The sequence below is a fragment of the Hippichthys cyanospilos genome, chromosome 13, assembly GCF_059441005.1.
Source record: "Hippichthys cyanospilos isolate Australia breed blue-spotted pipefish chromosome 13, RoL_Hcya_1.0, whole genome shotgun sequence".
Classification (NCBI taxonomy): Eukaryota; Metazoa; Chordata; class Actinopteri; order Syngnathiformes; family Syngnathidae; genus Hippichthys; species Hippichthys cyanospilos.
The window spans coordinates 7334970-7351009 of NC_142381.1; the positions used below are offsets into that span (position 1 = coordinate 7334970).

The 16040-nt window shown below is 37.8% G+C and overlaps 1 protein-coding gene across 2 annotated transcripts in view; it reads right to left on the reverse strand.

Annotated features, from left to right (window-relative positions):
• Nucleotides 1–16040, reverse strand: part of LOC148413670 (leucine-rich repeat and immunoglobulin-like domain-containing nogo receptor-interacting protein 2) — a 169985-nt gene that overhangs the window by 124000 nt on the left and 29945 nt on the right. For both annotated transcript variants that reach the window (XM_088431477.1, XM_088431478.1), the window contains exon 2: nt 12757–12804. The gene's annotated coding sequence lies outside the window, so the exon portion shown is untranslated. The remainder of the gene's footprint in view (nt 1–12756; nt 12805–16040) is intronic.

Consider the following 16040-nt stretch of genomic DNA (forward strand, 5'->3'; position numbering starts at 1 on the left):
ATATGATTGGCCGCTTGTAGAGTTGACTCAACAAGCCAACTATTTGGAAATGATTAGAAGAGAACCACCGTCTTTTTTTTTTTTTTTTACCTTCTTGGTAAGGAGGAGGTCATTGTCTTCACCCCTTTGGACCTAAGCATCATGCTGGAAGACATGACATGTCTGCTTGTCTACACCAATAAATACGATGAATTATGATAATATCATACCTTCTGTGAGATGATTGGATGGATTACGAATAACGTGTCTCTAAAAGTGCCCTTGGAGGAAGGAGCACCACTATTTGTAAGGTAATGTTAAAGTACATATCTGACCTATGTCTATTCTCCTGTAGATCTTATTTGTTGATTCTGTCTCAGCATTGGCATATGGTGAGTCTTTGTGCTTTACAATATATGTGCGGTTAGATTTGGAGGGTCAAGTCTGCCATTGGTCAAGCAGAACCTGAGTGATGACAAACAAGCCATTACTTTAACCTTGTACTTCCTATGAGGACCAATCATCCTCAGAATAAAAAAGTGACCACTGTGCAAATGTGTCCACAATTTACAATTTCTTTTTTTTTTTTTTATCACCTCTTCAGAGTCAGTCTAATGAAACTTCAATTTCATGGGTGCTGGCGATGGTGCTAATGGGATACTGGTTTCCAGACATTGAGAATCCCTAAGATAAATCGTCCATGTGTTATGTAGCACATGATACCTGTACTTCAAGGCCAAAGCAACAAAAAAAAAATGGCATGAGTTGTACTTATGTCACAATATAATGCACAAATATGGCATATATGGCAATAATGACGATGGTATCATGAGTTAGTCTTGGTTTAAGTAGCGCTGTAAATGTCTACTTGTGTGGCAAATAACTGACTTTTTTTCAGGTCACATTTCCTCTTCCCATAAGCAGTTTTGTTCCATCATCAACTGAGCGAATGCTGACATCTACAATTGTTTTTAATAATACCTATATGTTTGTGTTTTTATTTAAGGAGCAATTCCGAGGAAAGCTCAAAATTAAGGGTGCAACAATAAATGGCAATAAATAAACTGGCAAAATATTTAATTGTAATAATTAGCATTTTCAACAATCAATGACTATTTTGGATTCCCTTTTAAATTTATGAATGTCCTGCTCAGAATTTCAGATTCTCAAGAATAAATATTATTTAGTTTCTGTTGCTTCTTATAAAAAATGGCTATGTTTGTGCTTAATCAAAATAAAAAGAAAAATATTTTATTTTAAAAAACAATGATAATTTTTTTTCATGTTTTGACAATATGAAACAAACCAATATCTAAACCCTGATTCATTTGTTTGAGCATTTTCTGTGCAGCTAATTTGATCAAGCAAGTGTTGTTTTTGAATAAAGGGACGGGAATTCAACTATTTTTTTCATCTTGATGAATCAAAAAAAAAAAAAGTGTCACTTAATAAAATACCAGTATCTTAGTTGCATCCCTAAATGGACTTTAATGCCCAAGGTTGTTAATGTGAGAATTCCATCAGTGTTAATGCATCTTATTGCAATCGTTTGTACATTATTAATTCATTAACAATACAAATGAGAGTACCCACTAATAAATGTACAAGGGTTATAGACAGAGTAGGTCAGTTCAATTAAAGCATCCGTCTCATAGCTAAACCTCGTTGACCAGATACTTGTGTCCTTTTAATTGGCAACAGCAGGCGTGATTCAAGGTTATGACTTTAGACGTGGAAATAAGTGAGCTGAGTTATTTCTATTCTGTCGGATGCACTAAATGTCACTTAGGGGAAAGGGCTTTATCATTATGACACAGGAGGCGTTCAAACTTGTTCATTTGCTTTTGTCCTTGCTGAAAATCAGTTTTCATTGCCTTGAGCAACAGACTGCCTTTGGCTTCATCCTGAAAATGTATCAATTTTACAAGCAACAATAACCACAAATACAAAGGAAAAAAGCATACAGTGCAGACTGGACAAATTGTCTAGCTATACGATTGATTACCATTTCTTGGCGCACCAACATAAGCATCCAAGGACATACACACACAAGGGCACTGACTGCTCGAGAGACCATTAGCGGCGATGATGTTTGTTATTTAACATGATCTCCAAACTTCTGTCAGTTGAGGCTAAATACACATCAAAATGTCAGCACTTTCATTCAATTGGCTGCACGTCGACGAGATGCTGTAGTCATTTAGCCGGGGATCCCAGCTGTGACAAATGCAATCTCTTAAGCTTGACCTTTCCTCACGGACAATCTTAAGCGACTCCAACCGACCGTGGGATGATATACTAGAGGAAAAAAAAGTCCATGTGGAAGAGGGCCCTAATTCATTTCCTGACGTGTCTGCTGTTCTTCTCTTTGAGACAGTCGGTTGCCATTTTGGCAGAGATGCGTTACGGACGAAGAACGCATCGATCGCAACGCAGTAAAGGTTCCTTGATTTACCAACCTGCAAATCAATCTGGGGGCCACAACAAAGAGCAGCACACAATTTACATTCATTATTTGCATTGAGTGTCCACTAGACTTTGATGTTACATTAGGGTCAGTTTGCTAGTAAAGCCACACTAGCTGCAATTAAAGAGGACATGGTGTAGCAATTTTATTTTTATTTTCAAGCAGAATACGTTCACGGCTATCAAAACATAACTTTTGAGAAATATGTTTACCAGTTCAACGGTGGTCAAATGTTTTCAACGCCTACCCCTGTGGCATCAGCTTTACACCGCAACAAACATGCTGACTATTGAGTGCCTTCTGCACGAGCATGAAACCTAATAATCCCTCCATACCATTCTTCACTGATAGATAAAGCCAACTGGAAAGCTCTCTACAGGAGTAAGACATACAAATGGAAACAATGCAAACCGCTATCATTTCTGTTCACATTGAACTCCGACACACATCAAACCCTGGCACTTTGACACAGTAATGTGCAATGCCGACATTGTCAACCATCGCGCATCCGTCTAGACAGACATTGTACTTCTTGCCATGCGCTGATTCACAAGTTAATAGTATGATGAAATGTTACGACAGGCCGACACAGAAAAACACGTTGAATCCACCAAAAACATCCCACTAATGACCCGCATATGACTTCAACATTAGGACAGTGTTTTCTAAACAGATGGCAAATAGATTGGTGTATCTACGTTTATCAGACATCACATTTTATATAACAGTGATGTAATCACATGAAAAAAGATGACATCAGGAACAGAAGCAAATGCAGTTGGAAATTTCAAACTCAGAAACAAAGTCCGTTTATGTGTTGAACGTTAAACACTGCAAGTAGTAACTAGTCTTATATTTCAGTTTTTGTTAAGTCAATACATCAAAATACAGTAAAGAATAGAATAACATTTGTATTCCACACGTTGTTTTGTGGAAAAAGGCGCTGTCCTTGCTAATTCAAATGTTAATAAATGTTAAAAAAACAATAACAAATAAACACATGTATAAATAAATGACACTTTAATAACTCCACTTTAAACCCCACTATATTAGTCAGTCTAATGAGCCGTTCTACTGCTGTTAAAATCAAGAATATATATCAAAGTATTTTCCCCATCCATGACTTGGCAGGTAAATGCTTCAAATATCTCAATTTTTTTCCACAGACGGCAAAGATCCACTACACTCCCAAATTGGAGAATTGAGAGGGATAAAAAGTTACTTTGCACAAAGATGAGAGGTCTAAATTAATGATGACAGTCTTAAGGTAACGCAGAAGCTGCAGTGAAGTCCCCCCAACCCACCCTGAGCCAAAGGGAAAGCTGGCGGCAAATTGCTTAATTTAATAGGCTCATAGTTGTGTAATGATATAGAAATGTTGTAATAAGATGTATGATGGGGTTGCTTGGATTTATTTATAAGGTCGCACTCATTTATTCTTCTGCTACTTCGCTTGTGGCGTAATGTTGCTTTACAAAGAAGCACTGAAGGTGTTCTATGTCATAAAAGATACAAAAAAATCAAAACCCCAAAACATTAACTTCAACTCATTAGTTGTGTTATTTTCTTTGGGACAATTTACAGTCCATCACGCCATCAATCCATTTCATGCAATGTTAGGCTCACTTTGATGACTTAGTACAAAAAGTGGAGTGCACCACTGAATCGTTGCCAGTCTGAAATAAAGCAGAGCAATTTGGGGATCGGCGTTCCCAGAACACAGCCCGACTGAACGCCTGACTCCATCTTCAAAGAAATGCTGGGAGAAGCTGGGCACAGCACATCGACATCCGATCGGCGCGTGTGTTCATTTTGTGCATGTCGTGCCCTCGAGCAGCGACACGATGATGCGCTTGGTTCTATTGGACTCAGGCCTCATTTACCAGTGAGGTGTTCTGCTTTGCAGTTGGTGTCACGGGTGAAGGCTTCACCACAATATCGCACGCTGCCAAGCGTTTTTCCCGTTCTTGCCACCTCTTTGACCTATCGGCCCATTGACCCTGCGTAACCCTTATTCTACCAGCACGAATCGTTAGACTGCGTAATGCAGAAGAAAAATGATGGACTCCATAATCTGGCTCCTATTATCTGTCCGCTTAATGTAATGACCGGGCAGGTGTTAATGATGATGGAGGTGGCCAAAAGGAGGTGAATGGAGCGTAATGGGCTGAAAAGCTTGCTTTGGAACAAAACTAAATCACTCCCCCATACCCACACACCAATCGATGGCAGGGGCGTGACTCCAAGTCGATGGGGTCTTTTGCACCACTTTTCATCATAATAGGAAAGGCATTGATTCCCTCTCCTGTTATGCGATGTGAGTCATTGATTTTATTGGACGTTTCTTTCAAAATGACTCGGAAGAAGTTGAAACAAACAAACAAACAAACAAACATGCTCTTGTCCGGCTTGTTTGATTCACAAGGTCGCCTTGCGTTTGTTTACGTCAAAGTTAACTTTGACAAATGAAATAAATTACAACATATTAAAATATGCGATACCCAATCATAAAAAAGAACATAAACAATCATCAATGGGATCAAAACGTCAATCATTTCTCGCTAAAGTATTTTAAAAACTTGTTTGTTCAACCCCCACTATTTTTTTTTTTTTTTTTTCAAAAGTGTTTAATATTGATCAGCCAAAATGTAGGGATGTCATTTTTTACATTTTTTTTTTAAAGTATTTTAAAATTATTTAAAATGGCTTTTTATTCTTTCAAGATGCAGCGGTAATGGTCAAACAAACTTGCCGTTTTTGTGGTCTCCTGAATTTGATCTTGGAGGTACAGTGAGATGATTCTATCAATAAAAAGATACACATATGGTACATTTGTCAGATATAGAACAAAAATGCATGCATGCGATTAGATAAGATGATGATTCCCTTAATTCCCTTTAGTCGCAGTAGCTCAAAAATGTTGAGGTTACAGCAATTTCAATTATGCCAAGTTAAAATCCTTCATTTTCAGAAAACGTCTAAAATGTTGGTACATTTATCTTTCATAAACTTTGATAACAATTCAAAGTTTTTGGCAACTGGGGTATGAAGACCTTAAAGGGACAGTGTGTAAGATTTAGACCATTTTTCAATCATCAAAAGAAATTAAATGATCGTAAATTTAAAAAACCTGCAAATGAATGTCTTCAACAGTATATTTTAAATATAATTATAGTTCTATTTATTATAATATATTACATGGGGGGGTTGCACTTCTCCGGAGGCGGCCATGTCTGTTATAGCTACGGACAATGGTAAATGCAGCACCTGAATCACCCAAATACAAAGATTCAAAGAGATTTATTGTAATGTGTACAGTGTGATGAGAAATATTGTAAATATATACATATATGCTTATATTGGAAATATATATGAATAAGTATTTTTGCAAGATGTAGAAGGTACTTGATTCATGATGGCCAACGTGGCCCTCCTGCGGCGAGGCCGCGATGAGAAAAGTTTTATGAGCAAAACAGCGAGTGGATGATTTTTACCCTCGCTGCTACCCTGTTTTCCTCCATTTATTCATTTTTTTTTCATGTTTTCTTTTATTTTTGTGTGTTCCCAGAACACAGCAGCGACGCATCGTTAGGATGATTCATAGTCTTCTGACGGGCTTTCATCTTAATGAAACCATAATTCCAAAGGGTGCTCTGGCCTCACGGTAGGCAAAAAAGTAAAAGAAAAAAAATGGAAGCCCATTTCAGCATGGGCCCTATTATTTATTTCATGTTTTTTACTATTGTTATTTAAACATCATGACTGTGGATTTATTGAAGGTTATTTTACTGCTTTTCCATTTTCTTTTCATGGATGCAGAGCATACCGCGTGCAATCAGATCACAGTAATGTCACATCGACAAATCTGTGAGTTTATTTTCTCTTAATACGGATTTTGTATTTACCGCAAAGCGCAGCCAGTTGTGAAATTCTGGAAGCCATAAAAATATATGGTAAGTCATCAAACTTCACTGACATTTTCGACCCACAATGACAAAAATTTAACTGGTTTACATTTCAGGTTTACTGAATTGCTGAATACACAAACTTCACATATGGCGTTATATTTTAAGGACCCTTGAATGATCAAATGGCCCTAAAATAACTGCTTCAAATTAAAATGGCCAGCAGGAGGTGCTGCAGATACTGCATTTACCATTGTCTGTAGCTATAACAAACATGGCCGCCTCTGGAGAAGTGCCACCCTCCATGTAATATCCTTTCATTATAACTAAACCTATGATCATATTTAAAAAATATTATTGGTCATTAAGAACACATTAACTTGCAAGTTTTGTACATTTACAATAATTTGATATATTCCTTTTGAATGAAAAATTGTCTAAATCTTACACACTGTCCCTTTAAGCAATGCATTTGTGGGTTCTGTGGCATTTTTTTCACGAAGAACTACTCATGATAGACATTTCTAATTAGAAATTTCAAATTTTATATTGCTCAGTCAAACTCACTTCAGTGTTCACTTTTTGATTTCATATCAGTCCGGAATGATGTGTCACTTAAAAAAAAATCATGTTGGTATGTCCAAATTGATTTAGGAGATGAATTTTCAAGTCATTGCAGGTCCTCTTCAATCCTTGAATGGTCTTGAATTTTACCTAGCAACGTATGATGCAGGCTCAATTTGAAAGTCTTCTCTATGGGTCGGAAGAAAAAGGGTCTTGGTGACCTCGACTAGTAATTGTGGTGGGAAAAAAATAAGTGTGTGATGCAAGCCATAGCGAGGCAGCTACTGTTTCACTGAGTCGTTTTTCTGAGTAATGACTGCAGTCAGTCTGCCTTCACGCTGCAGCACACTGGTAAGAGCGTCTTCTGTAATGCTCGGACAAGATACCCTCGGCCTTGGCCAACCGGGGCGCTCTCTGCATATTTATTTAAAACGCAAGTTCAAACTCAAAAAGAAACAATTTTTTGCTTTCCACCCTTCCTTTTTTCCTTCTATCTTTCCTTTCGTCCATCCATCCATGCATCTCTTTCCTCCCATAATTTCTTTCTTCTGTCTATCCTTTCCTTCTTTCCTCATTTCCTCCGTTTCATATATTCTTTGTTAATTCATCCCTTTCCTTCTTTATTTTTGACTGACCATTAAACTGGATGCAGGATGACCAATCTTAACACTCCCAGCTGGGAAGTGGTGTGTATAATGGTTGCTGATGTTTCCGAGAGCCAAAAATCAATGAGGGATATTGCTCGTTCATTGAGAGTGCAGCTTTAAAAAAACTAGTAAGATGTGAAATAATCACAGTGTGTTGCTTTCATCCAGTCAATCATTGATACATCACATACGCACACCTATTTACTTCAGAATGACACATTTGGGCAAGCATCATCAACAGATCCATTTTACTTGAGTTTTTTTGTTTTAATTTTTTGTTCCTGTAGCATTGAGTAACCAATTGCATTTCTGCTTTTGCAACAATGCCTGTAAGCCTTACAATATTGTTCCAGAACAACAATATTTCTGTGTACAAAGAATTTTGTCAGAAAATGGAGCGTTATTGGCAAACGTTTTATACTTTTCGGGCCAGTTTTAGATATTTGATAGATATTTGAGTGATTGTACAGTACCTTGGAAACAAAGAAACAAAGTTTTTATGCCACAAACATTTTACTTTTGTGACCAAAAGGGTTGTATTTATGAAACATTATAGCATAATTTAGAGAGATGAATATATATTATCCCCGATAATAAACACATTTAGTTTTCATTTACCAAAGAAATATCTTTTGTTCACCAAATTCAATTCATAGCAACGTTCATATGAGAAACTATAACAGTTTACATTTAGTGTTTTGGATGTCAAAATGCTATTACTCTGGGCCAATAATGGTAGTTTTAATTAGTATAGGTTGGATTTGTATGAATGAAGTAAAGACCCATCGCAATGTATTTCCACATACGAAAAAGGCCCATTTGTAGAATAAATAAACTAACAACAAATAAATACAGAAAAAAAAACACTGTTCAGACTGCAGAAAAAGATATTCAACTGCAGTATAAACACAGCCCAATTTGTACTAATGTTGAGGTCTTTTCATCAGCTGTATTCTAAAACACTGACAGCAATCCATATGAAAGAATCCTGCCACTGCAGCCGCTTGGGGAAGCTCACTTAAAGACATCGATACGACAGGAAATGAGACACAGAGTGATGGCTTTTGAGACCCAAGATATCTGGGAAGCGCTTATGTCTCATTTAAAAAGCCACTGATTTTCACCGCAGTCAATCCAATCAGGACGTTTCAGCAAATAATGCCACTTAATTTGGCGCTTTTGTCACAATTAGTTTGATTTTTGGCCAATTGTTTACCAAAAAGAAGTCATCACTTGAGGGCAAATCAACATTGACAAACACATCAGCACTGTGAAATGACTTTGATGTTCAAATTTACCAATCTTTATCTTTCAAATTTGGCCGAAATCCACTAAAGGTAAAGCAACTTCGTGTTTGAAGTAACACCTAAACCTTGAGGTAATATTTTTGGGTCATGTCTTCTGATAGCAGTATAATATAGACATAGAGACACACGCATATACTTTCACCACTGTCCTAAACAGTAGGCTTCAGGTGAACTTTTTTTTTCCTTTGGTTTCTTGCTTTATCTTTTTCAAAACCAATGAAGATGTTGTACTATATCAACAGTATCTCAAGTATCGGGGTGACTTGCAGTCTTTGCATCACTTGACAACTCGTTCCCTTAGAGAAATACCGCCCTCCACCCGGCAAAACTGAGTCTTCAGAAGTATTGGGATTATTCCTTCTGATAATCTCCCCGCCTCTCCCACACGTCAGTCATTTGTCAAACATTCTCATCCCAGCTGTCAAACGCGACTCTTTTTCTTGGGTAGGAAAGTATGTCAAGCAATAGGAGGGGTTCACTGGGAAAAGACACAAAGGATATCACAGACAACGAATGACACATCACCTATAGCCTTTCGTTAGCGTCTGTTGTTTTAAGGGCAAAATATAATATACATGAGGCCAACGAATACTTTTTTGTAGGGAAGACTGGGATGGATCAATGGCGTTTAATACATTTCGTGAATCACTGGGGGAAAGATGTTTTGAGATGCAAGTGATTTGAGTTAAGAACATGGTCACCAAATAAGATGATCTTGTATCTCAAGTCACCACTGTAGCTCACTTTTTTTGGGACAGTATGTTGTAGTAGCTTGTTGCCCATCACATTGCTGAATTTTACTGTAAATGCTTTTTTGGGGCACAATACATTGTCAGATGGTAACAGTAAATCATTGAATTTGACAAGTGCCCACATCCCCTGCATAATATATATTTTTGTGACACTATACAGCAATGTTGGGACAAAGTGTAAATGTTTTGAAACAATGTGCACGTTTTCTCTTGCATATTGCACACATACATACTGCATTACTTTTTTGTCCAAGTGTGACATTTTGTTTTTTTTGTTTTTTTTTCACTCGGGTTTGTCTTACGATTTTCTCAAAGCCAACAAAATGTGTGTACCACTTTGTCAGGCGGCACAAAGATTACAAGCGGCATCAGTAGTTTCTTTCTGAGTCATTGGTGAGAAGAGTCACTGTTAAAGAGTCAAGAGAGAGAAGGAGAGGTAAAAAAAGGAAGGACATGAGCCGTAATTCCACTGTGTCCGATCAATGAGATCGATCGTTTCTTCCCCTTGCATGTTCACTCCTAACTTACTGCTGGGAACTCTCGTCAGTGGCTCTAACACCGGCTTTTAGCGCACTTCCTGCTTCGTGCATTAACACCACCGTCACATCACCGTGAGACTTGCAACCAATTAACAATGTTGAGAGAATACAAAGAAGCACAAGGCATTCAAATGCTGCCAATAGAGATTCATGGCTAGAATGTAATGTTGATTCCATATATGGGAAATTGAGCGGAGATGTCTATCATACCAGGAAGTCTGAAGAAGTCACAAAAGCCCTCCTGCCTGGAATTGAACAGAACATTCACTAATTTGAGTTTGAAGTCAATTCTGGGATTGTTCTGTTGATTCGTCCAAATGTCACATGACACTAAATTGCCTTGCCTTTTTGCATTCTCTGTATGTTATAGATGGAGCACGGCATCAAAGTTGAAGGATTATTTGGAGGTCCAAAAAACAACAACAACAAAAACAAAGAAAAAAAAGCCACTAATAATCAGTTTCACATGGCATCAAAAATTGTTTGGATGTGTCTACCACGACAGATTGCCCAAAAAGACTCAAGGAACCATGGCTGAAAAAGACAGACAACATGGTAAAGACATCCAATAGTACATCCAAATTTCTCCAAAATGGTTTTGGTGTAAAGGACCCAATCGTGACACCCCCCAAGCTCGGATCCCTCGCTCAATTATTCGAATATCACAGCCTTGCACCAAACCTCTGGGCCGAGACAACAGAAAAAATGTGTGACTGAACACTGTTTCACCTCAAACTCATTCCAATTGAGCATGTTGATGACAGCAGAAACGCTGTTATTCCCCCACCCCCAAAAGCGAAAGATGTGTTTTCCCATCTCCAGACAACGTTGAAGGCTCACAAGCCGTCTGGAAATTTACTGTAGAAATATATCTTGGTGCCAGTAACTGCAGGCTGGTATACCATCAACGAGCACACACATTGGAGCTTTCTCCCCTACAGCCATCAGCTTTTTACTAGCGTCTCGTAAACCTCAGGCAGCGTATTTGTCGTTTCTTTGATTGATTCCGTCGACTGCCCCTGTTAAAAAATGTTATCAGACACCTCTGCTACATGTTCCAAGGAGCAAAGAAAGTTGGCTAGTGACAATTACGACATGCATTCTTGAACACACTTACAGCGATCTGTGAGCTTATTAGACAGCACAAAAAGCCGGCCTGCATATTCTTTTGTATGTCGGCTGAAAAGAACAGAACATTTTGAAGCGACTTCTGGAGTTATTTCCTCGGGCCATCATTACCGGGCAGTGATATTGAACCTTTTTAGCTCGAGGAGAGTACGTTGCTACAAAATGAGATTGCTCAGAATTTAAGTGAGGCCAGAAAAAATGTCCTGCACAAATAAGCAACCAAAAAATTCAACTAGTGGCGTACAAATTTGAAACATGTTGATTTCTCTTTGATTTATTAACTTGTGAATCCCTTAGAACAGTGGCTTTCAAAGTGTGGTCTGCAGACCCCTTGTGGTCCGTGACCTGACTGCAGGGGGTTTGTGAATTTAGGTTAGTAATAAAAAAATATTTTTGTGTTAATGTCATTTAAATTTAAATTCTGTTGTGAATGTATTCATGACTTGTCAATAAAGCAATCAATTCAACTAGTTGAATATATTTTTAAAAATGTAATAATTTTGAAATTTGTCAAATAGACTCATATTATTCATGCCATCACTAAAAATGTTGAGTATTTAGTCACTAAATATTTGCCAGCAGCCTGCCTAGGGGAAATTGACCCACTTTGTTATGAGAAAGTGTGCAATTTGCAATTTGTTAAACTTCAGTATGGCTAAAAAGCAACAAATATACGTGTTGTCAAATTGAATTTGTTGGTGAATGAAAAGGGCACTTATGTTTGGCCTAGATGTTTAGGTATTGATAGTTTAAAAAAAATACATAAGAAATAAACCTTATTATTGGCAGCATTTTTATCAAGGCGATTCCCTTATTGCCATGGCAACATTGCAGTCATGTACAGTAACAGTGAGCAGCTCAAATGTAATAAATTTTTGATGGCATCTCTAAATGTGCACTGACTGATTCACATAAGACGAATGTTAGAAAAAGAAGAACAGAGTGTTCCGTTGGCCTATTTTGAAGAGCCGCCCACGAAGGTTGCACACACCATCATACCTGCAGCTGCGTTTAGATAAGTGTGTGTGTGTGTGTGCATGTGTGTGTGACATCAACATTGAAGCTAAAGATGAAAAGTACAGGCAGGTAAAGTTAAGCTCCTGGCGGAACTTCTAGACAATTTTTTCAGTACATTAGAACAGAACAAATAAATAAAAATACAGCTAATTTTGAAGTTTCAATTTGTTGGGCAAATTTTCTACAGTATTTTTCAACAGAGAGTTAGGGCTGGAAAACAGATTAATAGTAATAAGGGTTAAAAGTCAAAAAGATTTTTGATTAGGTTGAAAAAAATATGAATATTACATGAAGCTAAACTGTTCTAAAAAGCTGAAAAAAATATGACTTTCACTTTAGTAGTAGTTTCACTTTCTTGCCTAATATGGTCCGTGTCTGAACTCACTACAACAAAAAAATAACAAATGTTTTTATGATTATATCAAACAAGCATTTTTGCGGATGAACCTACCTGAGTGAAGGAGAAACACCAACGTGACAATGGTTGCCCTGAACCGTTCTGAAAGGCAAACAGAAACATATCTGTTAGCAAGAGCGATGCTTTTGTGTGTCATTATGTGAGGGACACACACACACACACACACGGTATCTGGCAACACATGAGCCCATCATCTCAATGTATGCTTCGTCACATCCGATGACAACATGAATGATCATCACTCGTGAGGCGCTACTGAGTTATAGCCTACTATTTTATGTTATAGCCTTTCACCCCCACCCCCCTCGTCTATTTTTTTTCTTTTTTTACCCAAACCATGAATGTTGGTGGAACATATGGCATGAGAGTTTGAAAAACATTTTGAATATTCGTTTTGGAAAGAACAAAAGTCAGCAATGTTAATTTCAAGCAACAACTGGAGGTGAATTCTGGCCTCTGGCTTAAAAAAAAAAAAAAAAAAACTGACTATGAAATATGCAGTAGGTGCACATAAAGCGTATACTGGTAATCCATCCAAAAAATTTGTTTTTTTGTCAGCATCAAGTGAAACATTTTACTTTCAGTGGAACCATGTGATGTCAAAGAAGCGAGTCCATCGAGAGATGAGCATTGTAAAATGGATCCAAACAGCCCATTATGTTGACAAAAAGAAGCGCATACGTGCAAAAAAGCTTTTTCACGCACATGATGTTTTGATGTTCACCCTCCCTCATGAGCATGGAAAAATCAGTGCCAGGCGGCCTCGCGCTGTTGTCAACAACCTTGCAGACTAAAACGTGCTACTCTGTCGAGGTTTTTAAACTCAAAGAGAAGTGTTAGTCTTTTTATCATTATTACATTCATTTTTGTTTGCTGAATTAATTTCATTGTATTCTCACTGTAAAGCATTTGTTATTTATTGCCAACTTTTTGCGGCTCACTATTTACGGAAACAAATTATTCCACTTTTTTCTTCTGATATTTCTCCTGAGCTATAGACCTGTGGTCCTTCGTTATTTTGATGTTCACTATTCGGGGAGTGCATTTGCATCAAAGATTTTTTGTACTAAAATGGCTGGTGACCTCATTCCCTGTACAACTTGTGTTTTAAGTGATCCGAAACACAGCTGTAAGGTTTCTCAACTCTAGCCTCTAGCATAACGGGTCTTTTTAATGTCGCACTGGGGCTTCGAATGAGCCCACGTAAAACCCTCTCTTGTTACAGTTCTCTCTTGTACTTTGTAATATTTATGTGACTCCTTCAGTAATTTGGGTTTTCACCACAAAATAAAAATGATCCTTAGAATAAAAACAAAAACGCATGTTAATTATGCGGTCACCGTAGACAAAGTTGAGGGTTAGCCGCTAACAGGAGTTTGGACAGCTTGCAATGCGCATGAGACTTGGGATGCATTCAAAAGCATTCTGACTTTTCTAACGCGAGTAAATTTTGTTTAATATTACCAGTGCTTCAAGTTTCCCGATATGCCTCCCAGCACCTCAGTTTTAGCCTCTAGTGCGGGGAGGCAAGCAAGTAGGGTCCTTGAGAGCCATAACCCAGTCTGTTTTTTGTTTTCCTTCAGCCAGCACACCTGACTCAAACTAACTAGCTAATCAGTATGTTTTGCAGAATTCTGATACCGACCCTGATTTGAATCAGGTGTGTTGATTGACGGGAAACAGAAAACTGGATTGTGGCTCTTGAGGACTGGGCTTGCTCTAGCAAATGGGTAGGAAAGTCCGGTTCCTCGAGAACCATATCCTGTCTGTTTTTGATGTGTCTCACATTCAACACACCAGAAAAAATGATCAGGATCATTGTCAGGCATCCACAGAATAGGCAGGATATGGCTCTCCAGAAACCGGAGTTCCCTACATCTGCTTGAGCACATTGGGACTTTTTACGACAGATGGGACTTGAACCCACACAATAACTTCTAACGTTTCTCTTTTGCACTTTGTGGTATTGATGCTATTCATTCAGTAATTCATTCATTCATTTTTTGTAACAATTATTTTATAGATGCATTTACTGGATTTTTTTTTCACACTTACAGCACTGTTTATTACCTTTCATCTATCATAGATTTATCCATTAACTTAATGAATTCATGATCCCTTGTTACACAACCACTAATTTATCTCGCAACTGTCCAATAAGGTGAGTTACCAACACTTTGTTTCCCACTCAAAGCGCTGTATATATCTATATCTCCAGACTGTTACTGCACTGCAGGCTCATGTAGCAACAAGCACCAGCCAGGAGAAAAAAATACATAAAAGATAAGATGTCAACCGTTTGGATCAATTTCACACTTAATAAAAGAGGCGAAAGTGCAATGGATGTTTCTTTTGCAAAGTGCAACTGTCTAGCTTACACTACTGCATATCCAAGGTAAATATTCTTAGCCTACCATGCTACTTAAAATGAATTGTAATCCATAACCAGTGGTTAGGGTAGAGAGATAACGGAAACAGCTGCCGGTGCTCTTTCAGTCGCTTTATTTAACAAGAAAATACTGCAAACACAAACATTTTTAGGAGACCTGCTGACAACTTCAATTGACGCTGTCATTCTACACACACACACACACACACACACACACAGTTAAGCTAAAGCCGGTAAATAGCCAATCATATTTACACTTTTTCAAACTCACGTCCTCGTCACTCAGGCCTGTCTTTTAAAGGCGGGTACCCATTCACAGATCCTTTTTAGTCTTATGTAAAAGCAGACAAATCATTATTGTGGTGAACCAAAATGGGACATTTGCAAACATCTGCTTTTACTTCGGAAAATTATGATCAAGGTTTTTTCTAATGATTTTTCTGACAACCAAACGACAACAGAGTCTTAAAAAAGCGATGTCTATTTGAAATAAAAAAAAAAAATAATAACAACATTGGAAATAAAACATGCTTAAGAAAACAGATCCAAGTCTTAGAATCCCAATCCTACCCAGTCGAAAATAATCCGGTTCAACAATGTTTAAAAAGCTTTATTTTTAAGCGTCACTGCATCATGTTTTTGAAATGACGAATTAGTTTGTAATTGTTTGTGGTGCATTTTTTTTTTTAATCAGGTTTTCGAACCTTTTTGTTAATGGACAAAAATGTGCCTTTCACTTATTGCCACACATCAAGTCTGTAAACACACCATCTCCAATTCTCCAAATCAGGAGAAAAGGACACACATGGACAGGTTGAAAATGTGCAGGAACCCCCACACGGACGTACACACACACACGCACGCACGCACACCTACACGTACAAACGAGCTGTTCCCTCAAGACAAGGTGCTGTGAGAAGCTAAATGA